Source organism: Chelonoidis abingdonii, chromosome 1, assembly GCF_003597395.2.
Source record: "Chelonoidis abingdonii isolate Lonesome George chromosome 1, CheloAbing_2.0, whole genome shotgun sequence".
Classification (NCBI taxonomy): Eukaryota; Metazoa; Chordata; order Testudines; family Testudinidae; genus Chelonoidis; species Chelonoidis abingdonii.
The window spans coordinates 81,973,596-81,992,554 of record NC_133769.1 but is presented as its reverse complement, the minus strand read 5'-3'; the positions used below and the strand labels follow the sequence as shown (position 1 = coordinate 81,992,554).

The window sequence follows — 18,959 nt, the reverse complement described above, 5'->3', positions numbered from 1 at the left end:
TGAGGAAAGTAGTAGCTTTTGATCTACTGTGCATTTTCTACCTAAACAAGTTCAAAAAGAGACTCCATTCTTATTATAGATCAGACTTGATAGGAATCACTGTTGGCTAGGAAAATTCCATCAAAAAGAGTATGTTTGAGAGGACATGGCAAGTTTTCCGTTGGACTAAATTGAGATAATGAAGCATTTTACTTCAGGTGGAAGATGGGCTGCATTTCCTATCATTGCTCTCCCTTAGGTTTCTGCCAGGGACTGGTAGCTTCAAATTCCACTGTGGCTCTCATAGAAGCTTGCATAGGGGAGGGTGCATTGAGAAAGCAAGTATTTGAATAGGTGCACCCCAGACACACTGTCCAGGACCCTCCCTAGCTAATCCCACTAACAGGCTACTTTTGGGATCCCCATTGGAGGTTGCTGTTGCATTGAACTGCCACAGTCATCTCCTTTCCACCACAAGGGGCCTTATATCCATGTTTATGCCACTAGAAGCCATCAAAAACAAGAAATCTCAATAATATTCTGTGTTCTCTACCTAGTTTTACAGATACTTATAATTTATATATTTCTGACTTTTACAGGCATAAATATAGCCAGTGGTGGTGGGCTCTAAGGGGTTTCATGATCCCTCAAATTCTAAAATGCTCACATTTCTCATCACTATAATTTCTCAATAAATGTTAGGAGAACTAGTACAGTTTCTAGGCAGCACAATCTCTCCTTGCAGTCCTCTCTCACTTTATCCGGGGTGGTGGGTGCATCTATTTAAAAAGCTTATAGAGAAGACCCTGTTTGTTTATAAAATATTTTAAATAAATGTACAGTGCCCAGAAATGATGCTGCATTAGCAGGAAGGGAAACTAAGGGATCTCAGACCTTATGTTCAAGATGCCCACGATACCTAAAAGATCACCCCAAGATCTGGGAGAAAGGCCATGGTGGACATCTCTGCTCCTCTGACACAATGGAACTTTCTACCACAAGTGTATGGCTTGTCTGTGCAGGAGACAGAACTTTCTCCAGGGATGGCCCAAGACTGTGAAACGATCTCCCACAGGAACTAAGGACAATCTCACACACACCACCAAGGTGCTCTTCTTTGACCTGTCACCTCTAACAATAACATATATTAGTGTGTACATTTAAAAACAGCAACAATGACAGCCCCACAAATCTTATCCAAACAAAAGGTTACCAAGATAAAATATTCCACCGCAGACACAATTCTCCCCCAGAAATGAGAAGGAGATACCAAATGAACCACATGTAACAAATGTTAGTCATGGCAAAGCTGAAAATTGTTCAGTCACTACAGTGATAAGGGCATTATATGAACCTATATAGCAGGGGTGGCCAAACTGTGGCTTGTAAGTCACATGCGTCTGTTTTACCATTAAAGTGCGGCTTGCAGAGCCCCACCCCACCCCAAAACTGAGGGTGGGGGAACTCGGGACCTCTGCTTTACAACGGGGTGGTAGGGTAGGGGCGTCTGCCCAGGAGGGAGGGGGATCTCGGGGTTTCTGCCCAGCGGGGTGCACCTGCCAGGGCTCAGGGCTTCAGCCCCGAGCCCTGGCAAGCACCTCCCACGACGCTGAAGTCCCAAGCTCCAGCAAGTGTGACCCAACTCTCCAACTTCTGAAGATTGTCATATGCGGCTCGGAGGGTCAGTAAATGTGACCACTGCTGCTATATAGAATAGAATATTTATTCCCAGGAAAGGTATAATATGGACATTAGGTTACTAATTATGATGCTGATTTTGGTGCTGTGTAACTGAACTTAGAACCCCAACTCATTTCATATTCTCCCCCAAACAGCCATCAAATGACGATAAATTTTGGCCATTACTGACCTGGGCTGGCTAAACTGATTACTTAGAGGTAACTCTCCTGTGCAATGTCCACATCCATTCTCTCCAAAGAGTTTAAACACTGTAATCTTGTTCTTTTATTTGTTTTTTTCTTATTTTATTCTAACAGCATATTATTACCAAAGAGCTATATCTTGGGAAAGCAATGTGGTTTCTACTTTCCAAGGGTGGTAATTTATCTAATGTAATGATTGTATATTAACCTTGTTGGTGGTGCCATACTATTGTCTCAAATGAAAGTGTTTTGGAAAGCCAATGCGTATAACTATTCCTGTGTACATCTAATGAAATGCTTCAATGTTTAGGTCTCATTATATGACTAGACAGATTGTTCCTGTAGTCAAGTCACATAGAGTGAGCATGTTGTCACTAATCTTCCACTTCAGGGTAATTAGCTTCTGTATTATAGTTGTGGTAACAGTCATCAGAATAAATTAATGATTAAAAACATACATTCTCTATGCCTGTGGAGGACAAGGAAAATATACATGTAAGAATGTCATAGCAAACAATACTGACATAGACAGAAGCTCAATTTACATGAGAACAAAAAAGACAATAATAAATTGCAAAGCTGCCTCTACAAGTATGCATGTTGAGTAAGACAAGAGGCACAATAATTTCACCAGCAAAGTTAGCAATCTTTGCCAGGCCCATATTATTCATCTTAGGTAAATTACTAATATCTTGTGAACTACTGACCCTGGCTTTGAGAAGACCTACAATTGTCATTGTTGTCATTCAGAGTTGAAGTAACTTTCCATCTCTCAGGATCAGGCCCAATGTCAAGTAGCTTCAAAAACTGGTCCTGGCAAGCAAAAAAAAGAGAGAGAGACTAGCCAATGTAGAACACACTTTTCAAGAAATGAACCCAATTAACCTGCAAGTAACATTCTCTCATATTAACTCCCAAATTCTTTAAATGACATTTGTTTCTCATTTAAAATATTGTGTCAAGATGGGCAGTATTAAAAAGTGCTTGGGTTTGCTGTGTAATAAGTCTTAACTCCACATTAAAATAACTGTTAAAAGACTTCCTCATTTATTTCTCACATAAAGAGGGCTAGTTGAATTTACCACAGGATGTGCGTGGGGAAGTGGGGCAGGGACAGATTATTGTAATCTTTCTGAATCATTTTTTTGTTCGTTTGTTACCCCAGGACACTAATGGAGTTTTAATTTGTTGTTACACGAAAGTTTTACACTTCATTACATTCCTGTGCCAATAATTATGGCCCTTATTGATTTCCTGTCTTTTTACATATTCAAGAGCTCTTCAGGGCTTGTCTCCTATTGGATTGTTTTTCTCACATTGAGGTGCCACTGTTAATCTTTCAAAGGAGACGTAGAAATCATTTACGTTTTCTGTAATACATTCTCATCTTCTTAACCATTTTACAGCTAATTAGGCAGGGCTGCCAACAGCTTCCCACCCGTCCCCTCCTCCCACCAAAGCAAAGAACAGTACAGTGTTTCCAGTGGTGGTGGTGGCACCTCTTCTGCAGCAAAACATTTGCAAATTTCCTGATTGGTTTTACAATGTGCAATAAGGTACCTTTTCAGCATGGGGATTTAACCATATTGTTTCTATTCAAGTTAATTAAATGCAATAAATAAATAAATATGTCAATGCTAAGTTAAGATCATGTGACTAAGCATTAAAAGTCAGGAAAAGCCAACGTTTGAACATGCAACTTTAATTTTCCTCCCTGGTCCATATGCATTAGGATGCTGTTATTAATTATATAATAATACATTGTTTCACAAATAAAACAGTATAATGCCACACAATGTTTTAGCCTGCATCCTTAAGTACCCAAGTGGATGATCTTATATTTTTGTGTCATTCTTGTGTACTTACAGAAATAGTCTGATCAAAATAGTCCACGTGGACTAAATCCTGCTGTCCTTACTTAGGCAAAAATCCCAATTAAGTCACAGTGGATTTTGCCAGATAAGAAATGCAAACTGAATGAAGAATATGGGTCAATGAGATATTTTAATTAAGTAAAACTACTAGGGATGTAGTTAGTTTGTTGTTGGTTAACTATTAATCCTTTATATGAAAAATCATAAAACCCAGGCCTTGCTCCATGGAAATACATGGGAGAATTTCCATTGGCTTATGGGAACAAGAACAACCTAACACTGTTAACTATCTTCTTATTCTTTATCTGTAGTATGATACTAAGTCTGCTTTAGTTTTGCTATGAGTGATTTTCATATTTGTGTGGGTTACACCCAGAGAGACAGGTTGCTACATATGTATGCAGTATCTAATCTCTAAACATCTAGAGTATATTACATTGTGTAAGAGAATATTTAATCACATAAATAAGCAAAGCCTCCCAAACCCAGACATCCTTAATTTAGGGCTCCACACCTTGCTGTCCAGAATGAAGGCCTCCTGAATGCTGCTGTCCTTAGCTAAAAACTTTCAAATCCACATCCATCCTTGACCATGAGGCATTCTTAACCCTGGGCTATCATAAACCCTAATCTAATCTCTCCCCTCCTGCTCTATAGTATTTCTAATGTACCTTTCACCATTTCACCCCACAGGTGGCTATGTCTCAGAGGCAGTTTAAATGATTCTTTAATGATACCCATAAAATTAGTATCTCAGTTTAAATTGTTGAAGCATTATGGGATCCCTTGGAATGAAATATACTAAATATACTAAATTTAATGTATAATATTTTAAAAATATACATGTGACTAATATATAAAAGGACACTATATGTTAGCATTTTAAGTTCAATGTTCCTTTTATTATGTGAGTTGTTAAAACTGACAGCACGATCTTGAGAAATAAGTTGAGGGCATTCAGAATACCTCGAGATTAGATCCTAAGGAAGAGACTGTTTATCATCTCAACAGTCATTTTTGAATATTTCTGTTGAATTAAAAGAAAGCCATGTTATACTTAAGAGTAATAGGACTGGATGGCTCAGGAGATTGGTAATGGAATATGGAGTCTTCCACCTCTACATTACTAGTTCTAATTCAGCCTAGATTAGTAGTGACAGAACATCAATATCACCTGACAGCTCTGTGTTGTCCAATATGAAATCAGTTGGTGGTCTCAGTTCAGTTCCTAGTAGACAGGTGCCAATCACAACTGGCAATTCTATTGACAGTCACAGAAGAGAGGACAATGTTTGAATAGCAAGAGAAACCAAGTTACTGCAGTGGCAGTATCATAACCAATGAAGTTAATCTGAGGTGTGATTATTGCTAGTTGAAAACTTTTCCCTGTTGCATGGTTTTGAAACAGATGCATTGTACAATGGGATAGCATATACTGCACATTCTTTTGGAATATCTGTTATGGGGCAAAAACTGTTTACTTTATTCACACAAATATCCCAGCAGTTCCAACAAAGTCAGTGAGACTACACATGTGAGTAAGGTGAGCAGCAGGTCCTGGCACCCAGTGGATGAAGGGCTTTCCAGTTGTGAGTATAAGGAATATCTCTCTACCAGAGCACTCTTCAGGCAATAGAATTTACCTAAAAAGGCCTACATGGCTTAGCGCTTTCTCTTTTGAGAGACTGCTTCTCTCCCCATTTTGCCATAGGTAGAGGCATTCTGCCTGGGCCTGCCTTGGTACAAAAAGCAGAGTACTGATAGAAGGGAGTTCCTTGTGAAGGGACCCTTCCTCTGGAATTCTCTTCTTTTCCCACCTGTCCCCCAAAATATAGATTGAAGCTACTGATCTTCAAAGCATGCCACCAAGTCTGTCTGGGACGGCTGCTAAAGAAGCAAATATGATTGAAGGAGATATAATGGGGAGATGGGAAAGTTGTGTTTTGTTTGTTTGATGTTACCGCCCAGTTATTCAGTGGTATTGTCTATTATGGAATTGCTGTTCCTTTTTTTGATGTGTTGTACTTTAAGTAGTTGACCTAAAATGGTCAGTTATGTAGCAGTTGTTGCATTATTTTTTAATTGGAAATATATAAAAGATAGAAGAACCTTTTAAAGTGTGACTGCTGCGTGTAATCAGATAATTAAAATCTGTATCATAATGCATCTGCATAAGAGCCCATTGTTAAAGTGATGAATGCAATCTTACCTGATGTTTCTTGACTTTTGACTTGATTAGCAATGCAGTTTTAACATTCTTTTAATGGAGAGTTTTTGTTTGTTTTAATATGGAATAGTTACCGTATAGTTTAATTGTCAATTTTGATTTATTTGAGCATTTTTAGCCAAATATCTATGCAAAATACACTCATGCCAGAACAGCAAGTATTTATTTACACTGAAAATAATAACTTGTAAGCCAGGATGAGAGATTGGTTAATATTGTACCTTATGTCACTAATGCTAGCCATATAATTTTATTTATATAGCCATCTATTTTCTGACCATACAAACAACTGATCAAGCAAGCAAGCCAAATGCAGAAACATAATTTAAAAAGATTAAAGACAGTACATGATGTATACTAGATAAATCTCAGAAAGATAATCAACAGTTTGGTGAAGGTAGCTTGTATAACCTTTGGAGATACTGTTTGATTGCTTACTTGATTACACTGCAACCTCAGTAATATAAAAGCTGGAGTCCAGGTCTTAATAAATTTGTTTTCTTTTGGCCTTTTTTTGATGAGAAGAGAGCCCATATTGTTGCTTTAATATACATAGTTTTTTATGAACAATTTCCATGTTTGAAAATAAAGATAAAAACAAATGCTTGGGCTTAACAATGTTTTGTAGTTAAATGATCTCCTTAAACTTTGAAGTTCACACTTTAACAAGGGTTATGGGTGTGCACCTTTTGCTACTGCTTTTGTTCATCAGAATCAATGTATGGACTGAGCTGCAAACAGAACCAAACCCAGAACTAGACCTGGGATTTGGCTTCCTCCTATTGCTGGTTGTAAATGGTCTCTATTTGAACATTACACAAATTAACTTATATATCCTATTTATATATATCTTGTATAGAGAGTCTTCTATTGTACAATACTCAACCTTATTTTCAGTTTAAAATAAAAGGCATGCAATGTATAAGCCTGGAGTTGGCATAGTGTTAACTTTGCCAGGTTAGTGTATATAACTACAATCAAAGCATGCAGTAAAATTTTTGTGTAACAGTAAATAGAACTCAGAACAGTGATATCTAGTATTAGATAAAAACAGACAAATGGAAATGTGGTAATGAATATTTTAGTTCCACAAACCTTTTCTAGTCGCCTATGTGTAATTGGTTGTATAAGACTCGCATTAGGAAACCAAGGGCTATCGAGCAGCTTTAGGTGCAGAAGGCCACTCCCAGTGACATCTGCTGAGCTTGCTCACAATGGAAGCAGAGGTCAAACGGGACCGACCCAGTTCAGTTGGAGGTGGACAAAGCAAGGGAGCAATCCTATGCTGTTAGCTCCTGCAGAGAGGCTACAGGAACACCACATTGCCTGGACCAGACCCTGCTGCAGAGCTGCCAGAGGCTCCCAGGGGGACTGGGCCATGAGGGAAGGAGAAGAGCCACCAGATTCCTGTCAGTGAGAACCCTGCCATGTGTCATAAGTCAACCCCTGTTTTGACTTTGGAGGGTGCTGTGAATAGGAAGTGACCCAGAGAGTAGATGTGGTGGCGCATGCCCCCCAGGCTGCATAACCGACCAGCCAGTCACTGGTCCCTGGGTTGGAACCCGGTGGAGCAGGGAGGGCCCAGGTTCTCCTAATGCCGGCTGCAGACTCTCGATGCTGGGCAATACCACCGGGCATGGGCTGACCCCTCCCCCACACCCCAAATGCTTGGTTTATAGTCAGGGCCGGCTCCAGGCACCAGTGTAGGAAGCAGGTGCTTGAGGCAGCCAGCTCAAAGGAGTGGCACTCTGTCCGGTATTGGGGTGGCATGTCTGGGTCATCAGCAGCAATTCGGCAGCGGGTTCCTCATTCCCTCTCTTCCTCTTTGAGCTGCCGCCAAATTGCCGCCAAAGAGGAAGAGAGGGAGGACCCATCACTGAACTGCTGCAGAAGAAGCGGCGCGATTTAGTTGCCGTTGAAGTGCCGCCGCTCATCTTTTTTATAATATTATGAATATTTGTTGTCCTCGGAGTAGTTTCTATACTAAATGAAAAAAGTTTAAAAACCTAAGGCATTCATTAAAAGAACAGCATTCTGAATCCTGTGCTGTGCACTGGGCCATTACTGAATCTTCCCCAGAAATTGAAAAAGCCTATATATGCTTTTCAAGTCATTATTGTTTAATTTCTAAGCTAATTCTAATTAAAATCTCAGAAAAATGGAAGACAGTGACCTGCCATTTATCATTCATCCTAATGAAGGAAGGACCTGCCAGCAATGCATTTAGCATCAGCTATAAGATTGCAAGACAATATTCATATTTAAGAAAAGTTTTAAAAAATTATATTTTATCTACCTGAATGATATGCATACAATAGGGTGACCAGACATCCTGATCAAATCAGGACCATCCCAATATTTAGGTGTTTGTCCCGCGTCCTGACTGATCTTTGATCAGGAGGCAATTTGTCCCGATATTTCTTTCCGCTGGCAGCACTCTCCTTTTTTATTTATTTATTTTTTGCTCCTCCACTGGCAGCACTCGGCTTCTCACCCCCCTCCCCCTGCCGGTGGACATCTCCCGCTGTACATGTGTCCCGATATCTTCTGCCTCTCCTCTGGTCACCCTAGCATATAATGAATGTGTTCTTGATTTCTTTTAACTGCTTACAAATCCACTGCCACCTGAGGATGAAAGAAGAAACATTGAGTTGCTTTCTGAACAGGTTTTTCAACCTAAATGCAATACTAAGGTTTTTTTCCCTTTCTTTCTTGGGATATACTGTACATAGAATATGCTGAAACATTCACCATGTAATTAATCAGAAAAGATATGATCATGGATTAGCAGTTATGTAAATATTCAGTGGATGGTAATTTTTCAAGCTGTTATTGCAAAGACAGTATTACAATATTACAGCTTTTAGAACAATCTTGATTTCCTGATAATATTTAGGCATACCAAAACAGGGGGATTACACCAGGAAATATAATGGTAAGGCATGCATTTTGCTTCCCATCTCCCTGAAACATCCATGACAGTGTTTTGACTGGTAATCACAATTTGCTCAGGCACAGCACTAATACTTATCAGTACCAGTACTGTGTCCTTTTGGTGCTGAAATGTGACTGTACCAGCATCTAATAGCACTGTTTTTATAAATAAGATTTTGGCTTGTAAGGAAAGAGGCTGCTGCATATTTTATTATGCATACATCTTTTCACTTTGAGTGTTCTTTTTTTTTTCACAATAGAATTCTACCTCTTCAGTCTACAAATAGTAAAACACTAGAACTGAATTCATATTAACCATTAGTTGTATTTGGTTCTGTAATTTTTTTTATTCTTATCATTTTATTTTATGGGTATTGCGGAGGCAAAGACATTGCATTTCCAATTTCCCTGCCTTCCATTCAAAATTTTATTTTAAGTAGGCTGCCATTTTCACCATTTCCTTACTTATATTTTAACATGTGTAATAATGAATTATATTTAACTCCTATTCCCCATTGCTGTGAACTGATGCTCTTGATTGGTAAATCTGCATAAAGTATTTCTAAAGCACCTATCTACATTTCACTCCACAGGTGACTGCATTTTGGCAATTGTTTAAGTGATCTTTTAAAGACCCAAAATGCAGTTACTGTTTCAGTCTGAATTTGCAAGTGTTTTAGGTTCCTTTGGGATAAAAGACACTGTATAAATGTGTGTTTATTATTAATCTTACCACTGATATTTATATAAAAATACTTTAAGTGGACCCTGCTTAATATTGTTTTTAATTCAATGCTCACTTTATGTCAAGAGATATGACAATTAAGGGTCAGGTACTAAGAAATTACCTGCTATGCCTATTGGCTTCATTGGCAATTGTGGATCTTCAAAAACAAGACAGACTAAAATATGGCTGTTTATTATCTCAATACATTAAATTTTGAATGTGTTTATTGAATTAAAGTCAAACTATATTATATGTAATGTTTCTGGAACTGGATGGGGAGTTGGTAATACAATATGGAGCCTTCTACCTTAACATTACTGGTTCTAATTCAGCCTAGATTAGTAATGACAGAACATCAGTATAACGGCAGCTCTGTGTTGTCCAATATTCAATGAGTTGGTGGTCTCAGTTCAGTTCCTAGTGGACAGGTGTTCCCATCACAATTGGCTACATTATTAGCAATCTCAAAGGAGAGAGAGTAAGGATTGAATAGACAGGGAAACCAAACTGCTGTGTCACTGCTGGGTAGCCTCTGGGTCTGGGGTGATTTGGGAAAATGTATTCATCTCTACTACCTTTGCTCTACTTTTTCCTGTACAATTTCTCCACCTGTTGCAGTGAAACTGTTGGGATTTCTTATAGAAATAAGAGGAGTAGGATTTAGCGCTTTATGCATAAGAGACTATAAAAGAGTAAAAGACTATCTAACATTTTCATTAGATCAAAATTCCTCTGTAACTGCAAACACAAAACAGATGCTGATGCATTGTAATTACTCATATTACATTACATGCATGCATTTTCTAAAGAACTATACTAACAAACATGTAAAAGGCTAGATTTCTCAACCCTAGCCTTCCATTCATCCCCATCCTTCCCACAATCTTTCTCCTGTCAACACCTCCATCTATCTGGAACCTCCATTTTAAACCTACACTAACCCCTCCCCTCTTTACCTTTACCTCTTCTGCTCCATCTGGAACACTTGCTTCCTATGAAAATAAAAATAGAATAAAATAAATAGATCTTCACAAACTTTTCATCTCATATTATGTTTCCAGGCCCTCACAGACTCTTGGGTCCCCCCTCTGGTACTGCCTTTGGAGCTGCTTTTAAGATGATATCTTCTCCTTCTCTCATAGCTCTCAAACCAAGTCATGAAGAAATAAGGTGGGCAGGGGTGAAAGTTAGCCAGTATGGGCCGGTACTCCGTACTGGTAAGAACCCACATCGGCCCCTTCCCAGCCCACATTAAAGCGTTGCTGCGGCGGTGCTTTAATTTCTCTGCCCCTTTTGCCTCGGGGGAGGGGGAAGGGCAGTGCTTTAACGTTGCTGCCCCTTCCCCCCATTGGCGGCCTGCAGGTAGGGTCCATATTGGCAAGGCCATGGACAGGGGAGGCAAAAAGGGCAGGGACATTAAAGCACTGCCGCAGCAGCACATTACGTTCCTGGCCTAACTTACTTTCACCCCTGAAGGTGGGAGTATTGGACTTCTTTTCTCACCTCTATCACTTTCCCACTTGTCCTTCATCAAATAAATACTCAATTCAAATTTTGTGTCTGTCATAAACAGATAGTTAAGGGTTCATGCTTCTTTTACCTGTAAAGGGTTAAAAAGTTCACCTAGCCTAGCTAACACCTGACCAGAGGAACCAATGGGGAACAAGATGTTTCAAAAGGAAAGAGGGAAGTTTCCTTTGCTTAAGTTTAAGTTTAAGTTTCAGCTGGAGTGAAAAAGATCAAGGAATTAGTCTCTTATCAGAGTAGTAAGTTTTAGAAAGGAATAAATAGGTTTATGTTTATTTCTTTGTAACCTGTCTTATGCAATTAGAGGTAGAATCAAATTGGGTATATTTTTGTGTAACTAAATTTGTGCCCAGGGGAACATCTTCTGTGTTTTGAATCTGTTGTCTGTGAGAGTAGCTGGTATGCTAATCTCTCCAAAGGGTTTTCTTTTACCTTTCTTTTCTTTAATTAAAAGCCTTTTTCTTAATACCTGATTGATTTTTCCTTGTTTGTAGATCCAAGGGGATTGGATTTGGACTCACCAGGGATTGGTGGGAGAAAGGAGGGGGGATGGTTAATTTCTCCTTGTTTTAAGATCCAAGGGTTTGGATCTGGACTCATCAGGGAATTGGTGAAGGAGTCTCTCAAGGCTACCCAGGGAGGGGAAGGTTTTGGGGGGAAAGGGAGTGATCTAGACACTGAAAATTCTGGATGGTGGCAGCGATACCAGATCTAAGCTAATAATTAAGCTTAGAAGTGTCCATTCAGGTCCCCACATCTGTACCCTAAAGTTCAGAGTGGGGAAGGAACCTTGACAGTGTCATTTCCCACTTGAGGTAGCTATCTTCTGCAGCCACACAGACTCCTCCTCAGCCACCTTCTTGTCTCACTTTGACTCCTGGCTCACCACCCCATACCTTCCTCATGAGCACATTCAGCTAACACGCTGCTTTTCCATCTGACCCATTGGCTGCCTGACTCCTTGCTTTCACCTGCTTATGAGAAAGATCTCATCTAGGATTTCTTCATGAGGAATTGGATCATTTTCTATGTGCTTATCAGGTTCTTTGCCAGCTGTTTGTTCTTTTTGTGATATTCTATTTTGTTCAGATCTGAGAATACTTTATTGAAGTTCTTTAAGTGCTTTTTAACTAATATCCACAAGTTTTGTGAACTACAGCTGAAGCTTAAAAACCACCAAATACTTAAAGAAAATTTACTTCTCCAGAGTGAAGTAAGCTCTTAGGGCAGGTCTACATTACTGCTTAAGTCGATCTAATTTGCGTCGCTCAGGGGTGTGAAAAAGAAGTCCACCTGAGCGATACAAGTTACAGCGACGTAAGCACTGTGTCGGCAGGAGATGCTTTCCCACTGGCATAGCTTCCGCCTCTCATGGGAGTGCTCTCCCCGGCATAATGTGTCTTCACCAGATTCGCTTAAGTGGCGCAACTGCATCGGTGCTGCTCTGCCAATGCAGCATTACTACTGTAAATCTGCCTTTACATGAGTACATTTTGAAAGTGATCATGCAGACAATTCCATTTCCGTATAGTCTCATTAGCATTTTAGATGGAGGGAAGCATAACATGAATTGGCACCCATGTGGACAGCAGAACATCTCAGCTTTCTTGGTCACCAGTTATAAAACTCAAGAACAGTCCATCTTCTCTGAAGACACTGCTGAGACAAAATAGTGTGTGACCATGTAATTCAAGACTCTTTAGTAATACATGCACACATGGTGGCCAAATTAAAATTGCACAAGCAGCCTTCATCTTGTCATTTCCTAACTCTTGAATGCTTGACTTTGAAACCTTGGCATTCTTTTCATGTATTTCTGTGTGGTTGTGTCACTACACTGTAGTGTAGTATAGATTCTGTATTTATTTGCCTGTTTATCTTCTATACAGTAGTTAGTAGAGGAGTGTCTAATTTGCAAAGTATAGCTTCCATGTTTAGATTTCTTTCTCCTGTCAGTCATTATTTTGAGAGTTCTTCAACTTGTTTGTTGCACTTTCAATCTGTTTGCTCAGGTTTAAGGGTTCTCTTGTTATGGCTCTTCCACTGTTTGTTTTACGTCCTGGGCATGGGCTGTTAGTATGAAGTGTGTTGTTATAGACTTCATTTCTGTCATTGGGATATTGACTTGAGGTCATTAATTGCACTTGAACCAGAGAAAGAGTTGCAAGTAGTTGAGGCTATTTTTTGCTTGCTCCTTCACATATCCCCTTAGTTTAATTGAGTGTTTGATTACTGAAATCTGTTTATGAAATTACCCTGTGCAGAAGTTCTCTTGTGTAAACCTTCAAGCTTTTTTTACTGCTACTGTTGTGTCAATTAAAGTAAACCCAAATCATGGCAGTCTTTAAAAGAAAACTAATTTCTGCTGCATATATATTGCATGTATTTATATAAGTTATATGTATGAATGTATTAACCCTGTATTTGGGTGGCCTAACACTTTTGATTATAAAAGATTCTTGCAACCTTTTTTTGAGCAGCTCTCACACCTCCATTGTCTGCAGTAGGCCTTTGATATTTAGCAGGGAGAATCCACTTGGGCTACAGGGCCTTTCCTTTGTCCCAGGGAATTCTATTCAAATTTATATGAGTTTTGGAATATTAAAATTCATCATCTACCATCGCTTGTTTGTGTTTCTCAGGGAAATACTGGCAGACTGCCAGGATCACTGACCATTCCAAGGATAGGATAACACCAAAAGCAGCAGCAGTACACATTGGACTGAGAACACCTAGGAGGTACCAAAAAGAGCTGTAGTGGGGACTGGGAGATAACAGGGCTTCATCTCATCACCCCCTGGGAGCATCACATGGGCCAGGAGCATCACCAAGACACAGGAGGGATTAGAAAACTAAGCTGGGTTCCCCCTATAACTCCATTGGACCCAGATTCCCAATATCCCCCCCTTAGCTCTCTCTGGAAGGCGCCACATAGGGCAGGAGCTTCCCTAATTCCTGGGGATGGGGAGAAAGAGATGAGATAAACTCCACCACTAACCCCGCTAGACCCAGCAATACGGATCCTATGTCTCATCCCCAGAGATTCCACATGGGAAAGGACCCCCACCTCTGGGGATAAGGAAAAGAAAGAGCTGAGGCAGGCTCCTTCCAACATTCTCTGGTTCTGGCACCACTAACAGACCATCCTCCCCACCCCCTGGATAACAATATTCTATTGCTTCCTGTTAACATAGTTATTTCTGTAGCTCAAGTGGTACAAATCTGTGCTACAGTGCTAAAGTCTCCAGCTTCAATTCCTGCTGATGATGCATGATGAGGAGGTTGTTACATTTGCACATAACAAAACTGGTTTTACCTCTGCCCTTAAAAAAACCCCATAAGTAATTACATTAAAAAATCTACATTAAAAGAAGAATATATGTGTATCCACCCTGTGCACTAAATGAGGCAGGAGTCCTACTGACAAATTAGTGTGCAATCATGTAATTAAAAATGTGTTATAATTCATATGCACAAATGAACTGAATTAAGGTTGGGTGGGCAATCATGAATCTGGCATTTCTGAAGGCAAGACTTTGCAACCTAAATAACATATTTAATGTAGTTTTAATGTGATATTGAAATAATAGGTAAAATACAAAAAAAAGACTATAGAATAAGGAGATTATGTGACAATTGTCATAATTGCATTTCTGCTGCATTCTGAGCAAAACAAAACATGATCTGCTGTCCGAGTATGTGCATGGTTGTTATCCCATAGTCTGTCATGCCAATTATGCTGGAGAAACCAGAACAAAGAAAACATCAGGTCTCAAAAGCATTTACCAAAATTCAAGAGAGTGATAGGCAAGCTTGCAACTAAGCTGTCACTAATAGCCATAAAATGAACTCACACCCACAAGGTTTCGTATGCATTGCCAATGCCAGTTTCAAGTGAAGTCCTGTGTCATCCATTTAATAAACTATTAGACCACTGATTGGTTTACTCATGTTCCTGTATTCTTTTCCTTTTTGATGTGTGACTGTCCAAGGTGAGAATTTGCTAATTTATGAAAGTCAAGGGAGTTGGGTATAGGTCTTTAACTACCCCCAAACAATTGAAACACCTGATTCTCCCTCATTAATACAGCAATGAGTTTGACCAGCCATCAGAACAGAAAATCCCAGCACACCTGGAAATGGAGAGATTCTCTTCCTCCACTGGACTATTCCCTATTTTCCCATTTTCATCATAATCTCTGAATAGTTCATCATCTGAAGTGTCTGCTTTCTCCCACAATATTACTATCAGTGTTCTGTTATACTCACCAAGCTTAGAATCTGTTTTCTTCCTATTGGAATATAATTTTCCTATACATCCATCATCCAGATTGTATGGTCCCCATCCTTCATGAGATATCAGCATCAGATTATGAAAGATGGAGATGAGATTAATCCCAAAGCTAGCAATTCCCCTTTTGGCAAAGCAGATGCTTGGGAGGGAAGTTCTGATGCAAAATCACAGCCAATCCATTATAAATACTTCCCATTAGAGCTTTCCCCTAATATCAGAAAGTTTAAGTGTGTTGTTGGTTTCATGGTCCATTCACTGGCAGACTGCATAGGATTTGTAGGTTCCGGGTTGGGCCTGTGGAACAGAAATGGCAGTCATATTTAACTTCTCCTTAGGGGAGAGAGCCCATAAGTTTTAGAGGGGAAAATGCCTGAGTCCGTGTGGAATCCTGGATCAGCAAGACCTCAGGCTTTCTGATAATATAATAGTCTGCCCTAGTGGAGAAGGGGCAATCCAGGATACCTGCAAGTACATGCTGTTGTATACCCCGCTATTATGTTCAAGATGTCAGGGGGGTGATTTGGAAAGACAGAAAGCTGAATGAGTCTGAGGTTTTCTTGGACTTCCATGTATCTGGGAACTCTCTATGCCTGATCCACATTTTGAAAAGTGAACTTGTGCTGATTTGAAGATGATGCAGACTCCGAGTGATGATTCCTTCTCCAAGCACTTGAGGGGAAAAAAATCAAAGTGGGCTACTTTGGCAGGGACACCACAACAGAGCTTGTATGAAGGAGAAACAAAAAGTAACCTTATTTCCATTAAGACAGATAGGCACTGATTTGTGATTTTTATGGCTTAATTCAAAAGTCTAATCAGGATAATTCCCAGGAAACAATCTCAATGTGAGTGGATTATTATGCACAGTCTAAAATCCTCTCTAAGAAGAACCTTGTTTAGTATTCTCTTCACATACTGTACAGTATTGCTTTGCTGAGCAGTCTTTGCCACTTTTACAAACCACACTATTTGGAACATAGTCCACTATATTAACTATAGATGTTGATGTCTGAATAATGTAGAGTCTTTCTGCCTGATTGGCAGTTTCTCACTGCAATCATTTTTTTTTAACAAAAAAATGTATGTGGTACTTTTACTTGAATTACATTAAAACTTCATAAGGGAGACAAAATGTGCTAAGGATTCTTTTGGTAATGTTAATATCTAAACATACTGAGAAGAAAATGGCTAACAATCCATCACAATGTTCTTGATAAGAAGTCTGGAAAATTATGTATTGAGACTTTGTGTTCTGGCTCATTTACCCAACTCCTCTGATGTAGCTAGCCACTGTAGACTGTCCTCCCACCGTTCCTCCCCCACTTCCCTTTCACTAAAATTCTCTTTGAGGAGCATCTAAGACAACATTTTTCTCATAAAACATTAACATTGAAAGCACTGAGAATTAGAATGGTCTCAAGACCATGGGCTTTTTAACCTGCCTCTAGTCTCTTTCTTTCTTTGTGTGTGCTGCATATGTTCTTTTCATGGAAAACAAGATATAATTTCTAAAAAACCAAGTTGCACAAGTTTAAATATTAACCCTTTCATTCTAACAATAACTTCAAAATGTAGAGCCCCTTTCTATGTACTTCAATAAACAAACAACTCGAAAACTCAGTGCCACATTATGTTACTTGTGTTATAATGGGTTAGTAAGGGATTCTGGAAGCATCTTGTTAAAATATTGCCACCAAATTACTTCTGAGGGTCCTTTTGACCATAGGAAATGATGGTGAAGGGCTGGGGATTATTGCCAAGGATCTGATCCTCAATATAAATGCCCGACTCATAAAAGATGCCACAAATTCCATGGAATTTCCCTGTGGACCTTAGGTCTTCTGCAAGGTTGGAGGGCTATTAACCCTGTTCATCGACTGACAGCAATACCCTCCTCATCAGAGAAGCTGAGACAGAGGAAAGGAGCCAGTTTCACAGCTGCAGAGTTTTCTGCCCATCTTTGGCCCTTTCATAGTCCTTTATGAAGGAAAGCATGATCTAACTCCTGCTCTTTCTCTTATACACTGGAAGGTAATACATAGGTTTGTTACTCCATTCTGCTTTTCAAACATAACAGAATTTGCCACTAAGCAATGATCTCCTCCTGATAGTTGCCCTTAAAAATTATAAAATTTCCCTACTGATGAGTTTCCAATCAGGTTTATAATACTCCCACAGCCTTTTGAAATGGATGAACCCTGGGAGGCCAACATTCTGGTTTGTGGTAGGCCATCTTATCCAGAGGTCTATGTGGCCTACCTCAGAAAGGATGTGGACAAAGGTTCCCACTCTTTGGCCATTAATGATGTAGGCAGTTGGGAAGAAGAGAAATCATACAATTCAGGTCCTCACTTTGCATTCTGCAATGCACTCAATTCTCAAGAGATGCACCCAATTTTGATCATGGATCTGTAACTTTGTGCCATACTTCTGGAGCACTTTTTATCCTTAGATCTTGAAGTGCTTTTACAAAGGGAAGCAAGTATCACTATTTCTACTTTATAGATGTGGAAACTGGGGCCCAGAGAGGTGAAGTGATTTCCCTGAGTTCCCGCAGCACATCGGTGGCAAAGATAGGAATAGAACTCAATTCTTCTGCCAGTCCAATATCAGCCTCTGTATCCTACTGTTACATCCAGGGCTGATGAGAATGTGGGGGAAGCTGGTACAAATTACTGGGGCCCAGCGGTATGGAAGAGGGCCCGGGGCCCGGCTTCATCGGCCCTGTTTAGCCGGTCCGCCCTTGCTGAGGTCCCCCAAAACTTTTTTTCACTGAGGCCTGAACCCACTCTCGGCAGCCCTGGTTACATCCCTAAAGAGAATGTATCCAAGAAAGGTGACTAGTTTTTAGAAGTAAAATATATTTCCCCTCTGTCAGTCGTATTGTCACAGCGAAGTGAGAGATCAGTTTTCAGAAGCTATTTTAAAAGTGATATACTTCTTCCCTTGCTTTACAGAGAGTAATGAGGAATAATGCAATGTAGTCAGATGGACTTTTGCTTATTTAGGAATATAGAATCTGAGGGTATATTAATTTCTCTTCCCGCGAGGGTTTGCTTCTTGGAGTTAAGACATAAACTGTAATAGAAAGGTAGACCACTGAGCATTTCTAAACTGAAACTCATTTTTAGAAATGGTGTTTCAATGGTGCACATAACAACAGTTGTGCAAGGAAAGATATTTTATAGGTCCATCACTGATAATGAAATAGCATTTCTGACCTGAGTTTTTCATCAACTCCACTTGTGTTAATCTCCTAAATTTCATTACCACAGCATTTATAGAATTATCTATTATATTGATGTACTACATTACTGAATTCTACTTCATAAGCACCTAAAGTCTTGATTTTTATAAAACAATATATTTGTTTGAAGTTAGTGGCAAATTCCATTGTTTGGTGGTTATGATGTTCTCTGAGTCTCATTTGTGGGATATTACAGGACTGTGAGAGGGTGTACCTGCCTCTCTGTGGCCTCCTGCTGGAGGCCCAGTGATTCTATTACACCCTGCC

The 18,959-nt window shown here is 39.6% G+C and overlaps 1 non-coding gene across 1 annotated transcript; it reads left to right on the top strand.

The window, feature by feature from the left end:
- Positions 1–5,047: 5,047 nt before the first annotated feature.
- LOC116839006 (U4 spliceosomal RNA) lies at positions 5,048–5,189 on the top strand. Its single transcript, XR_012655083.1, has one exon. It is a non-coding gene; the product is annotated as a U4 spliceosomal RNA (small nuclear RNA).
- The last annotated feature ends 13,770 nt before the right edge of the window (positions 5,190–18,959 follow it).